Here is a 12,041-nt window from a genome sequence, read left to right on the forward strand (position 1 = left end):
GATAGATAGATAGATAGATAGATGATAGATAGATAGATAGATGGATAGATAGATGATAGATAGATAGATAGATGATAGATAGATGATGATAGATAGATGATAGATAGATAGATAGATAGATAGATAGATAGATAGATGATAGATAGATAGATGATAGATAGATAGATGATAGATGATAAAGTAAATTGTTCAGGTATTTGTGTGTGTGTGAAATATGAAGCAGTATATAAATACCCCAAATAAACACATACATACATGCAATATCTGGTGGGCATCGAGGAGGACAGAGTTGGGTTTGTCTAGCAGAAACTCATGCTTGCAGAGTTGGCATCCTGAGTTTGGAGGGGAGCAGAGAATGGCATCAAACACCTGTACTCAGCCTGACAGCCAGACTAGTCGCTGGCAGGAGGATGCGGAGAAATTGCTTTGCATAATTCGACATCTCTGTTTCCCCTTCACTTCTTACAAAGGGAATGTTAGTGCAGGCAAATGGCAGTCTGAATCCAAGGGATGGGATTTCAGGTTCACAAGCTGCTGTCTGCCTTGATCACAAATCACAAGTGCCCTTTGAAAGCCAGGAGGCCACGCGTAGCCCTCACACTGCAACTAGGCACCAATATATTCTGCAGCCCTTCGACTTGGATGAATGAGGCTCGCTAAGCCATCAGTCTTCTGTAAGGCTAATTGGCCCATTGCCCATGGAGTGAAGCTGTTCCAATATGTAATCAAGTAAGTCCTGAGAGCTCCCCAACTGCTGCCTAATATAGCTATATCTGCTGCAATGAAGAGATGATGGCTTTTGCTTTCAGCCAAGTGGAACGGTGTCCCTTTGGAGTACAGCAAGCTTTGGAGTAAGAATCTATTGGATGACTCTCTTTTTTGCAGAGGAGAGAAAGAGATGCCTATGGAGAGCATTATCCAAGTGGAATCTTACAGAGATTATTATTAGAGATGCTATTGAACACAGTAGCAAAACTCCCATTGGCTCATGGCTGCCTATTAAGATATTAACCCCTGAACACACGACACCCGCTTATTCCTGCCTTTATCCCAAGTTTGGAGGAAGAACTGAAGCAACGTTTTTAGATATATGCAGAACATCCCCCCCCCCCAACTGCATAGTTTCTGAGGTGAACATAAATATGTAACAGCCCTGTTGGATCAAGCCAAAGGCCCACGGTTTCTTGTATTTTGTTCTTGCAGTGGCCAAAATAGGCAGCAGAGAAGCAGAACACACCTGGGAGGGTGTGTGTGGAAATGACTGAGGTATATGAAATTATGCATTCTGTGGGAAACATGGAGACAGAAAAGTTTTTCTCTCTCTCATAACATTCGAACTCAGGGACTTGCAACAATGCTGAATGATGGAAGATTCAGGGCAGACAAAAAAAAAAAGAGTACTTTTTCACACAGTGCAGAAACTATGGGATTCACACCCACAAGAGACAGTGATGGCCATCGACCTTAAAAGAGGGGTTAATCTGCCACATTCATGGAAAATAAGGCTGCCACATTCATGGAAAATAATAATTGGCTCCTAGCCATGATGGCTGTGTACTTTCTCCAGGATTAGAGGAATATAGGCCTTTGAGCAGCAGTTCGTGGGTGTATCAGAGCTAGAAATATTTGAATAAATACATGCATATAAATTATTATTATTATTAGCCGTCCATCTGACTGGGTTGCCCCAGCCACTCTGGGCGGCCCCCAACAAAATACATCAACCATTAAAAGCTTCCCTGAACAGGGCTGCCTTCAGATATCTTCTAAAAGTCAAATAGTTGTTTATCAGTTTGACATCTGAAGGGAGGGCATTCCACAGGGCGGGCACCACTACCAAGATGGCCCTCTGCTGGTTCCCTGTAACTTCATTTCTCGCAGTGAGGGAACCACCAGAAGGCCCCCGGAGCTAGATCTCAGTATATAGACATTTGAAACATGAGAATCCCGACTTTTCCCTACTTTTTTACGCACAGCTTTTAGAATACTGTTGCTCACTTGCATGTTCAGACCCAGAAACCTCCCCCCTAAATAAATTCACACATGACTCAAATTTTGGTTTTGGTTTTTGGCAGAATTTAGGCCACAACTTTATTGATAACAGAAAGTGACTGGTTGCATACGCTCTGGTTCGACTAGCTCTCTGCCATGTAGGTAGCACTGACCCAGGGTTCCAGCATAGGTCAGCCAAGGGAGAACACCTGGATAAGCGAAAAAACTCCACCACCCAGATGTCCCCCCTCTTCTCAGGGGTTGACCAAACCATCGAGTCCCTGGATTCCTCTAACGGAATACCCTTCACATAGGGATGGCGAGAGTGTTCCCCCATCCCTATCACCTGAACCAGTGCCTATCCTCAACCTTACAAGTTGTGATGATTTGCCAAGCGGCAGGCAAAACCCAAATGGCAACATCCAATCAGCCAAGTGGGGAAAATTCTGTTCCTGTTCCAATGACAGACGACACACGATGGCATAGGCAAGGTCAAGCGCAAGCCCTAAAAGTAGGGAGAGGTAGGCAGGTGTTCCGAATGCACGCGCCAAAAGAGGAAGCTCTGGGTCACGTGCATGGGCATAAATAGGTCCCTCGAACCGTTTGGGCTCCGTCCCATTGGCCAGATTGCACCCAGCTTCAAGGAACCTACCTATCAGGTGTTGTGACTGACCAATCGTACCCACCCACAACACAGGGTGTCGGTTGTCCCGGTCTCACCGCAATACGTGCCCTCTTTAAGGGAGGACCCAATTTGCCCCATTTTCCCAAGCAGTTCCAGGGACAACACTACAGGTTGGGGTTCCTTTGGATGAGGGAGCCTGGGAAACTTGTGATGTCTCAGCAGTGTTTGTTTTATTCACAAATAAAAGCAGAGGACATTGGATGTAGGCATTCCTGTGGCAAACAGGAACTCCACTCCACTCCAGTCCAAATCCAATCCTATGCATGTTTACTCAGAAGGAAGTCACATTTGGGTTTGCCTCCTAATAAGTGCATTTGATATTGTACTTTAGGTTTGCATCAGAAAGAAACCCCCTCTCTACCGCCAGCTACACTCTAGCTTCAACTAAGTCTGGTAATTCCCATCTTTTCTTCAACTGAAACTGCAAATCTGTCTCCAACCTGTTTATCTGTGCTACCCCACCCCCATGCTAAAGAATGTTACTTTCACCAAACTCTGATGAGCGCTACACACCAAATACTAGAGAGAGATCCCCAGCTATCAAGGTACCTTGACAACTTTTGTAAAATGGATTACACAAGTGCATTTTCTAAGTATCTTAACATTTGTCTGCCATTTTCATAAATGGCAGAGGGAACTTCTTTCCATCTATGGTGCATAATTTGTGAATGCTGGTTTGCAAAACAAAAATGGAAAGAGGTTGTTGTTTTTTAAAAAAATGCAATTAAATTCTCATTAGATAACTCATTTCATTCAATTTACAGATTTACAACATGCAAATGAGAATGTGTCAGTTGTCTTATGTGAACAATTCTGTCCTGGATCAATGAAGTTGCTAGGTAGGTTCTGGGCATTAGAAGTACCATAGAAACAGATCCAAGTCTTCACAAAAGTCCTATTTTAAATTGCTTTCTCTCCCCCCGACTCCACTCCAATGTCTGGCTCTATTATCAGATTGTATTTCAAAATCCCTTCTCATCGCTCTAGTGGGATGACAGCTGATGTCTTTGGGCTCCTCCAAGAACCAGCAAATCATTTTTGTCTAGACTACAGAGATGTTCTCGCAAAGACTTTTAATAAGCTTTCGGGATTCTTAATCATGACTTCGGTGGAGTAAAATACTTTAAGTTTGAGGTGACTTCCGCCACAGATTATGAGACCCAAGACCCAACTGCTCTGAAAGCAAAGTACATTTCAGTGAGCAGAGTATGCAGAGTGAGCAGTCCTGTTTATTGCACTTCAGCCACCCAAATTTCCGGATGTACAGAGTATTCCTCAGGAATCTCTTGCGTATGTCCATGTAACAATTCCTGTTGAGGCTTATGGAATGGCAAGAGAAGGAGGACTATCAATGTGATTGCTGCTGAGCACCCGCTCTGATTTTGTAAGGTGTAGAATGTTCCCTGGCATTCCAAGGAACTTTGGGCCATGAAACAAGATGGACAGGTGGTGCAAGTGCCATAGTAAGTATGACCAAAGACAGGTTAGAGCACGTATTGGCCTATACCATGTGGCTGCAAAGAGGTCTGACTTCTTCCCTACTACAGTGGTACCTCAGATTAAGTACCTAATTCATTCCGGAGGTCGATTCTTAACCTGAAACTGTTCTTAACCTGAAGCACCACTTTAGCTAATGGCAGCCTCCTGCTGACACTGTGCCGCCAGAGCACGATTTCTGTTCTCATCCTGAAGCAAAGTTCTTAACCCGAGGTAATATTTCTGGGTTAGCGGAGTCTGTAACCTGAAGTGTATGTAACCTGAGGTACCACTGTATTGTGTCCTCAGTGAATCATCCAGCAGACCTGTTTCAAGTGTTAAATGGGCTGCCTAAGTCCAACCCGATAATAGTAGAATCGCACAGCTCTGAGGTTTGCTGCGACAACGTTGAGGGCAAAATCATGTGCATTCGCTTAGAACTTGATGCTGCAGCTGAGGTTAGTTCTAATGAGGTCCCCAGAGCATCATCAAATTGCAACTTGTAGGATCAGTTTGACTTGCTGTGGCCTGAGGATGCGGACAAGACGTTTTTAGGAGTGTCCTCTTGACCCTTGCCCATCATGCCCGCGAAATGGAGCAAGTTCATCATGCAAACTGATCCTCAATACACCTGAAACACTGAAAAAGATTTTAGCAGTTTTGCAGCCACCCTCCCAGAGTGCTTTTTGAAAGTGTGGCATTTATCCTTGTATGCAGTGCTCTTTTTCTAGAAAAAGAAAAATGAATGCATCCCTTGTTCTCTTCTAACGGCAATGGGTCCCAACTGAGAGGTGCCAGAGCTGAGTTCTGGCGATGAGTTCTGGCTGAAAATAAAGCCCTGGTTGTATGTAGTAAAATTGTATCCTGCCCTTTCTCCATGAAAATAACACACTGTGCATAGTTTCGCGCCATTTTATCCTCACAAGCAACCCTGCAAGTCAGGCCAAGAGCTGTGGCACGATGAACATCATGCGCTGCATGGCAGAGCGGTTGCATCTCTGCTTGGTGCAAGTCCAGAACTTCATCCCCTACAGTAGAATCATAGAATCATAGAGTTGGAAGAGACCACAAGGGCCATCGAGTCCAACCCCCTGCCAAGCAGGAAACACCACCAGAGCACTCCTGACATATGGTTGTCAAGCCTCTGCTTAAAGACCTCCAAAGAAGGAGACTCCACCACACTCCTTGGCAGCAAATTCCACTGTCGAACAGCTCTTACTGTCAGGAAGTTCTTCCTAATGTTTAGGTGGAATATATGTTTAGGTGAGTTCAGTGTGTGTATCCATATGACACCCATACAACTTGATATTGGAGAGCAGCCCTTGATTTAAACAGCAAAGGACTCCCGTGCATCTTCACCATCTCCTTCCCACTTTCGTGCCCAGTGCTTTGCCTCTCCTATGCTTGAAGCACTTTTAAGCCTGCCTGGGCAAGCCGGTTCCTGCACATCTCGGCGTCATTATGATGCGAAGTGTACAGACTGAGTGCCTCTAAGAGCCGCTTCCGAGAGACGAGGGCTGCGAGTACGATGCTGACACCTCCAAGCGGTCAATGGCTTTTTGTATTACCAGAGTCTGAGTGCAATGACAAGGGCAGTGCCTTCCAACCAGCTCCAAGGGGGACGGCTCAGAATGTAATCAACGCCAGATGCCTGGTGTTTTTTAACTTGGCATTCTGGGTTTCATATCCGCGAGCCGTCCTGAAAGCTGGTGTGATGGAGGCAGGTGGCTGACAAGCCCAAGTGCAGCCTTGCTCTTCGTGCTGAGCTCTTTACATCTCCTTCTCTCCACTTCCCCCGCCCCCACCCCCACCCCCGGCTGGGAAATTTCAAATAAAATGTGAGCCAGTGCAACTCATTAATCTGTTATCAGTTCAGCGAGAGGTCTAAGTGCTTTGAAAATAGAACGCTGGTCTGGAATTCAAGGATGCTGTTCCCAACCTGTCTGCCCATCGATCCGTCTATCTGTCTAGCTTTGTGAAGCTTGAAAGGGGAGCCGAAACAAATATTGCTCTTTTGGTTTTTGGCTCATGGATTACATCTGCATTTGCAAAACCCTCTTAGGCCTCTTCAGGGTCATATCTAAGCCTCCTTGGGAACTTGCTATTGATTCTGTCTTTGGTCTTGTATAACTAGATTTTTCTCTGGAGGTGAGATGTAACTTCATCTGCTGCTGGCTACTACCGCCACCTTATTATTACACATATGCCGCCCTTTCTCGGAGCAGCTTAGTATGTTTCCCAAGGGGTACCCTATCCAGGAGGTTTGAAGGACCAAGTCTCCTGAGCTTCAGTAGTAAAACTGCACTGTGCGCCTTCAGAACGTTTCCCCATCCAAGTATCCAAGTAGGGGCTCCTATCAACAGCCTGTTATACCTGAACTTTATTGGCATCACTGCTTTCAAACTCTATAAAAAATGACTATTAATCTCCAGCTTTAATTGTGCAAAATCAAATAGGCTATTAGATTTGGGGTATAGATTATGTACATGTCTAGGTGATGCAGTTTTCCGTTCTTCACTTGACCAACGATCAGTAGTCTTGACTCATGATAAGGTCAAATGCAGGTCACGATTACTGCATTGTAAAGAAAGCAAGATTGCAGGAGCTGGGGGGTGGATAGCAATCTCGCCCACCCTGATACCCTCCAGATGTTTTTGACAGCAACTCCCGTAAGTCCCAGCATGCATGGTCAATGTCAGGGGTGTGATTTGTTTTAAACTGCTTTTAATGCTGTATTTACATTGCTGTAACTTGCCCTGAGACTCTCTGGTGAAAGGTGGGTAATATATCTAATAATAATAATAATAGGTGCTGCAGCCCAAAATATTTGGAGGATACTGTGTTGTTCTCAAAGCTACCAGCATGAGTTTGACCAAACTGTGGGAGGCAGTGGAAGACAGAAGTGCCTGGCGTGCTCCGGTCCATGGGGTCACGAAGAGTCGGACACGACTAAATGACTAAACAACAACAACAACACTGTGTTGTTTAGTCAATTAGTCGTGTCCATTTTAGTTCACTGATGCCCAGGATGTCAATATTTATACTTGCCATCTCATTTTTGACCACATCCAACTTACCCAGGTTCATGGTTCTTACATTCCAGGTTCCTATGCAATATTTTTCTTTACAGCATTGGACTTTTCTTTCGCTTCCAGGCATATCTGCAACTGAGCGTCCTTTCGGCTTTGGCCCAGCCGCTTCATCAGCTCTGGATCTACTTGTACTTGCCCTCCGCTCTTCCTCGGTAGCATGTTGGACACCTTCTGACCTGAAAGGCTCATCTTCCAGTGTCATAACTTTTATATGCCTGTTATCTTTGTCCATGGAGTTTTCTTGGCAGGGATACTGGGGTGGCTTGCCGGTTCCTCCTCCAGGTGGATCACGTTTGGTCAAAACTCTCCACTATGACCTGTTCATCTTGGGTGACCTGCTCGGCATAGTTCATAGCTTCTCTGAGTTATTCAAGCCCCTTCACCACGGCAAGGCAGTGATCCATGAAGGGGTTGGAGGATACTAGGCTGGGGCAACCAGCTTGCAACAGCACATGCTCTAAGAAAGGGTTGATAACCTATGGCCCTCTAGTTGAACTAAAAACTATACAATCCTATGATTCTGTGAAATCCCATCAACCCTGACCATTGGCCATCCTATCTGGAGAAGGATGAAGTCGAGCAATATCTGAAGGGCCAAGTGTCCCATTTCTGCTCTAAGGCTTGCTGCCGTTGCCTGCACAGAAATAGTTCAATAAGCAACAGGATTGCTAAATGTTCTCTCTATACTTTTCTCTAAGTCTATGTTACTTATAGAGCACCAGGATATATTTACACGGTGTTCTGCAGAGTAGGAAGGAACATGGGAGGTTGTCCTGTACTGAGTCAATTGGGCCACTTACCTCACAGCTGTCTGCAATGATTGCCAGCTGCTTTTGAGAGTTTCGGACAGAACTCTCTCTCAGACCTTCCTAGAAACATCCTTTCTGCCTGCAAGGCAGATGGTCTACCTGGTCATACCCCCCAATAACTCACTGATCAAAATTGGGACACTCAGTTTTTGGTCCTGAGCTCTCGCGGGAGCCAGCTGACTAGCATGAAAGTGCGACACCAAAGAACGAGCATTCCAGTTTTGATGGGTGGGATGTTGGAGGGTATGTCCAAAATGGGACATTCTGGGATCCAGTCAGGAGCTGGGATGGCTTCTGTAATTCTGGAGTATCCCACTGAAATCATGACAGTTGAAGGGCAGGCACTGAGCTAAGATGGACTTCGTATCAGGAACAAAAGATGGGTTCTCAAATCAAGGAGCTTACAGTCTCCAACTCTACAATTCTTTATGGTTTTATGATTCAGCTTAGATCATGAGTAGGCAAACTAAGGCCCAGGGGCCAGATACGGCCCAATCGCCCTCTAAATCTGGCCTGCAGACGGTCGGGGAATCAGCTTGTTTTTACCTGAGTAGAATGTGTGCTTTTATTTAAAATGCATCTCTGGGTTATTTGTGGGGCATAGGAATTCGTTCATATATATTTTTTCAAAATATGGTCTGGCCCCCCACAAGGTCTGCGGGACAGTGGACCGGCCCCCTGCTGAAAAAGTTTGCTGGCCCCTGGCTTAGATGGTGGGGAATGGAGACAACTGAGGGAGATGTGGCAGAGGCAAGACTAAAAAAACAACAGCATTGAGGAGGAATGGACAAGGCAAGGATAAGAAAGCATTAATGTGAGCAAAGCCCTTTCCGAGGCTGGAGAGGAGAGGGTGTTGCGGGCAGGACCCTCCCACACTCGCGGGGGCTTCCCTTGCCCCCCGCGAGAATTGGGGAATCCCTGGGCGTGCCTGCAACCCCGCTCGCCAATCGGCGGGCGAGGGGAGGCGCAGCCTGGGCTACTTAAGGCCAGGCACGCCCAGGGACCGCCCTCTTTTCCCCTCACCCCGGTGACACCCGTGGGATCCTAGTTGGCGTACTTCAACAGGACTCCTGCGGTTTGTGTTCAACCCCTCCCGGTCACCATGCCGGGTAGTCGATAGAAGCCAATGCCTAAGGCCAATACCTTCAATTCCGTAATCAATAAAGTTGTGGCCTTTCACGCCCATTAACCTTAAAGCAATGTGTCCGTGTCTTCATTTCATCTGGGGGAGGAAACTTGCCACGCAAATGCTTCTCCACGTACAATCAGTATTAGTCTTCCACTGGTCAGTAATGAGCTAGTGGCAAGCACACAATGACATGTACATTACATCAAACAGTTCCTTGGGTGCTTTGCCAGCTCCTAGGCAGGAGCCAGAACAGAAAACTGAGTCTAGGGACTTTCGTGTCTCTAAATTGGAAACGTCATTTGTGCTGAGAATACAGATTCTAATGCCAGGCTGCCTGCAGGACAGTGCAATAAAAGATTTATCTCTAATAGCATTTCACAAGCTGCTTGCCACGGGAGATGGCTATCCTCTCTGCCCCCTGCTTCAGACACTGTGCAAGTTTCTGTTCACTACATCTTTGCAGAAACCCTCTAGAACCACAGGTCTGATGTGGTAGAAATGAACGTCCAGTGCACCTTTTTTGACTCTGCTGCCCAAGGTGCTGTGGCACAGGGTGGCCTGGTGCAGCTATTCATTCTGTGAAGTGGAGCATTTTGTCTGCATTTGGAGAGGAATTCTATCCCTAGTGTAAATTGAGCACCAAGGGTCATCTAGTCCAACCCCCTGCAATGTGGGGATCTCAGTTAAAGCATCCATGACAGATGGAGTCAGGTTCCCTTTTGGTTTGGGGAGAAGGGAGAAATGATTTCTGGAACAGACTCCTCCTTATTAATTTCTCAAATTAGAATTGCTTTGGGGCTCAATCTTACCTGAAAGGCTCACCTAAAAGCTCTTCCTTTTCAGTTCAAATGTGCAGAGGGTAGAGACGAATGAACCTGTAAGTTTCGGATTCTCTCACTTTCTCATTTTTCAAATCGTCAATTCAGTTCTCCACATTTCCGCAGCACTTTGCAATTTTGTATTTATACATTTTAAAAAGTCCTCTTGGGTAGCCATTTTCATTCTAGTGCAAATTTCTCTTGATATACACATTTATTTATTTCATAAAATTTATACACTGCTTAAAGGTATAAAAAAAATCACCAAAGTGGTTTACAAAAAGAAATAACAATAGATCAAGAAAAAATGCAATTCTTACAAATTTATGTTCCACCTCCACTTGTAAAGATTAGACTTGCTTCTGAATACCTACTGCAGGAGGGGACAGTGCTGAGACCTTACTTGCCCACAGACTGTCTCGCCAGAGTGGTGCATGCTCTAGTTATCTCCCGCTTGGACTACTGCAATGCGCTCTACGTGGGGCTACCTTTGAAGGTGACCCAGTAACTACAATTAATCCAGAATGTGGCAGCTAGACTGGTGACTGAGAGCGACTGGCAAGATCATATAAATGAAAGACCTACATTGGCTCCCAGTATGTCTCTGAGCACAATTCAAAGGGTTGGTGCTGATCCTTAAAGCCCTAAGCTGCCTCAGCCCAGTATACCTGAAGGAGCGTCTCTACCCCCATCATTCAGCCCGGACATGGAGGTCCAGCTCCGAGGGCCTTCTTTGCAGGGAACCAGGCAGAGGGCCTTCTCGGTAGTGGCGCCCTGTGGAACGCCTCCCCCCCATCAGATGTCAAGGAAATAAACAACTATCTGGCTTTTAGAAGACATCTGAAGGCAGCCCTGTTTAGGGAAGTTTTTAGTGTTTGATGTTTTATCGTGTTTTTAATATTCTGTTGGGAGCCACCCAGAGTGGCTGGGGAAACCCACCCAGATGGGCAAGGTATAAATAAGTTGTTGTTGTTGTTGTTGTTGTTACTACTGTTGTGCTCAGGTCCTGATTGCGGGCTTCCCAATAGTATCTGCCTGTGAGATCAGGATGTTGTGCTAGACAGCCTTTGGCCTCATCTAGCAGAGCTCTCTCATGTTCTTATGAATTGCTGCACTCTGCTTCCATCAGGACTTGATGTTTTTAATGTGCTTCCATTCTCTTGCTAATAAGTACACAAATTTTTTATCAAGGGTTGAGATGGTGATTTATTTATCAAGTTGAGACGGAGATAGATTAAAACTCCTTGCTTGCCTTTATTAATCACAAAGTGTTTTAAAACCCAGAGTTCCTTCCAGATGGGTAGCTGTCACAGCTCGTCCAGAGGGACAGTCCCTGCTTTTGATGTCTTTTCTCCGATGGCTGCTAACAAATGGGTCGCTGCCCAGTTGTGCGGTTATACAACGTGTTTACAACTTCAGCCATTCTGAAGATGCCCAGAATATTTCTTATTTATAAGACGGGGGCACAACATGGCTTTCAGCACGATGTCAAATGCTAGTTGCTTGTGTAATGCCTACCAATGTTTTGAAATGTTGATATATTGACCTAGAAATTGTCGGACGATACCTCGGAACCTCAGTGTTCTCTGAAAATCTTCACCCATCAGAAAATGAGAATCGGCTTGCATTTCAATCGTTTTAACATTCAGAGTTATTTGGATTCCATGCCTAAACTGTCTGAGAAGGGGGCGATATCACAATATTATGTCCAGCACAGGGTTCTGGGGGAGGGAAAATGGGTGTTTGCACATGTAAAAGGCAGACAGGGAAAGTTCTTGGTCACAGGACTGGAGCTGGAAACGAAATATGAATTTAGAATTTAGGTCTTTAATTTGTTCATATATCAGATAGGACAAAGAACAGAGTGAATTATGCCAGTGATCATGATTACTATTCCATTAGCCAGTCCTCCCCTGAAGCTTTGCAGATCACAGAAAGGCCCCTTTCCCATGCAGCAGAGATTCAGTAGTAGCCCTGACTCCTAGACGCTTATGGGTTTCCCACAGTGATGTGTGCTTGTATATGTTTTCTTCAAGCAGC

This window comes from Podarcis gaigeae (genome assembly GCF_964106915.1).
Source record: "Podarcis gaigeae genome assembly, chromosome: 6".
Taxonomy (NCBI): Eukaryota; Metazoa; Chordata; class Lepidosauria; order Squamata; family Lacertidae; genus Podarcis; species Podarcis gaigeae.